The sequence below is a fragment of the Phalaenopsis equestris genome, unplaced genomic scaffold, assembly GCF_001263595.1.
Source record: "Phalaenopsis equestris unplaced genomic scaffold, ASM126359v1 Scaffold000009, whole genome shotgun sequence".
Taxonomy (NCBI): domain Eukaryota; kingdom Viridiplantae; phylum Streptophyta; class Magnoliopsida; order Asparagales; family Orchidaceae; genus Phalaenopsis; species Phalaenopsis equestris.
This window is the reverse complement of record NW_018164451.1, coordinates 105,077-108,297: the sequence shown is the minus strand read 5'-3', so window position 1 is coordinate 108,297 and position 3,221 is coordinate 105,077. Positions and strand designations below refer to the sequence as shown.

Here is a 3,221-nt window from a genome sequence, read left to right as displayed (position 1 = left end):
TCCTTATGTGTTTACATATCTAACACGTAAACTTCAATTTGTACATATACGCTACCTTAACTATGCATGAAAAGACATATGCCACTTTTTAAAAGTTAACATAGTGGCAATTTTAATGTGATATGAAAGATTTGGGTGATATTTATGTAAAAAGTAATGTTTAGGTGTTAGATATGTAAATATAAAATAATTGAGTGGTAGTAATAAGCGAAGTTTAGGTGTAAGATATGTAAATACATAAAAATTAAGCATAAGTGTTATGTATGTAAATTCTCCTTTTTAGTTCGGAACATGCATGTTATTTTAACTCTTTTACTTAATTAACACCATGCTATGATTGCCATACTTAAACACATTTGACTGCTGAACGGAAGTCCTTTAAAATTTTTAATTATAATGCATTGGCTGGCTAAAATCTTCTCTTCATGTATAGTGATAAAATTTTTATTTACTGCAAAACAAAGTTATTTGGGTCAGCATTATTCTCTTCTTTGGCTTTTCACTTAATGTATATGCTTAGGAATCCATTTTCTCTTGCATTTTTTATTTTTAATGTTTATTTGAAACATTGATCTTTTAAACTTGGAATTCAAAGAATGTCTAATAACTTGTTCATAAATCATATCTAGTTATTGCAATAAAACTGATTTTTCAAGTAGATCTTAGTATACAAAAGGCTCGTCTCTGGTAATGATCTTATACATGAATACACCTTTGAGGGCCTATAGGCGTTTCTTCATAGGTTTCACGAAGGTTATACATTTCTTGATGGTATTATTTGTTTCATGTTTAACAGGGTATTATGCTGAAATCAAAACGATCGGAGTTGTTTACATATTCTTTGTGCTGTATGTAATCATTTTTTTTCTTGCCAGGTATTTCGCAAAGCAATTTGAATTAGCGGAAACTTTGAAATTGCCAATGTTTTTGCACATGCGTGCTGCACCTGATGATTTTTGCAACATCTTAGCGCAAAATATCGACAGGTGAATTTCCCGAATCAATTTTTCTTAATGTTCTGAGTATTTCTGCCATGCCACTCTGCATATAATAAGTGTTATTGGAAAATATGCAGATAGTAAAGTTTTAATGGTTCATCTTGGACATGCGATTAGTAAATATAACTTTGAAATTCTTTGTCCAACTGTTTGAAGAAATATGAAGAACAAGAAACTTCAATTTATGGACTACTACACAAAGCATATTCATCATCATTAATTATCTTATTCTACTTGTTTGATGCCAAATTTTTGAATCTTCCTTTTCCATTACTTTTGAATGGTGCACCAAGTGATCAACCTATCAAAAGACTTTTCGTTTAGTTTCTCCTCTACGAAACAAGTGATTTTACCTCATTTCCTCTTTTTTTAATTACCTCAATCCAAACAGAGCCTTAATGATCCCATTTGTCATTACAGGTTGATACAGTTGTGGTATGTTTGTAATTAGTAATTTATCAAAAGTGATAACCCTGGTTCTTTTATTTTTGTTTTCTAGATTCACTGGTGGAGTTGTTCATTCTTTTACTGGTAGTGCAGAAGATCTTGGCAGACTTCTATCATTTGACAACATTTTTATAGGTTTGATTAATTCAATTTTACCTAACAGTTGACATATTTTAGCTATTATGCGCTGACACTCTGTCGTAATGGAGTATGCGTTATCTATACATGTTGAGACACATTGAACATGTTAGTCAATTGTCCAGTTTAATAAAATTTGGACACACTTGTCTTGAATAACTAAATATAAATTTTGCAAATCTCAACCAAATGTATAAATTATTAAATAAGTTATGCTAAAAGAGTAAATTTTTGTAGTCCTTGATATTTTTATTAATTTCATACTCTTTCTTTGCTCATTATTATGATGATAGACTGGAGAATTTTTTATTCTTTCTTTTGCATCTGTAATGTCATTATTTTTTTTTTCAATCTTACATTTACATAAACACACACACACACACACATATATATAAGTGAATACATAACAACAATGGCTTCGTCGATCTCTCTCTCTCGCTCTGCTTGGGTTTCGCCTTTATGGCGAACCCTGATTTTTTGCTCCATTGTATCTTTTCGTCGATCAAGCACTACTCGTCGTTCGTCTTTTTCGTCACCTGTTTCGCTGTCATTTCCTTGCGTCACAGCGGCTCGTATTTCGTCGTTCCGAGAAGGCTTGAGTTTGTCTTCAGCGGCTCGTACTTCGTCGTCCCAAGAAGGCTCGCGTTCGTCGAGCTCTGGGGTGTTGTGTGTCAAGCTTCTCAGCTGCCTCTCGCAATCCTTCGTCTTTCGAAGGACGTCTGGGTGCAGGCTCTTCCTTTCCTCAAGCTCGAAGCAGAGATTTCGCATTTTACATTTCCGCCCTCTGCTCGACTTGGACGAGGTTACCGGTGATCTCCCTTACGACATTTGCTCTTCCGTCCACTGTAACTTTGTTGTCCTATCATCGCGCCTTTCTCTTTTGGTGATGGCTTCAAACAGATCGTATGCTGCTGCCTTTGCTGGTGTCCATGCCTCAGGTACTTCTAAATCTTATTCCTTCCCTCCGTGTAAGTTGGCGGTGGACATCAAGAAACTTGGTAGGAAAAATGAGAAGTCAGCCATTTTTTTACGGAAGTTGAATGTAATCAATTTGCTTCCTCTTGTCGTCTGAATTTGGTCAGAAAATTTCTTTATGACCATCTCAAAATGAAGCTTATTCGGAAGGAATTTGAGGTTATGCACATTGTTGGGGAGTGGACAATTGCACTTTTAGATAGAAGGTGCATTCTTATTTAACTTAATAATGAAGAGGATTACACACGCTTATTTGCTAGAAGAGTAATCTGGATTAATAACAGAGCTATAAAGATTTTGACCTACAGTCGGAACCACAAATAATTCTGGTCTGGATTCGACTCCATGGCCTGAAATTTCATTATTTTACTCAAAAGGTATTGTACTTTATTGTCTTAGTCTATGGTAAGCCACTCAAAACGGACATTCATACTTTTAATCTTTCCCGATCCTCTGAAGCCAGGGTACTTGTTGAAAGAGACATCACTTCAATCACTTTTGAGGAAATTTGGTTAGACACATAACACAATGGATATTGACAAATGGTTGTGATTGAGTCTTTCCCTTTGTATTGCTCGAATTGTCGTATGTTCGGCCACTCCAGTTCTCAATGTCACTATCTACACCCTGTTGACCTCATTTTTGTGAGGTTTTAGTCTCCTA

At 34.9% G+C, this 3,221-nt stretch overlaps 1 protein-coding gene across 1 annotated transcript in view; it reads left to right on the top strand.

Moving 5' to 3' along the window:
- Positions 1–3,221, top strand: part of LOC110018322 (putative deoxyribonuclease TATDN1) — a 73,980-nt gene that overhangs the window by 16,799 nt on the left and 53,960 nt on the right. The gene's annotated exons all lie outside the window — the stretch shown is intronic.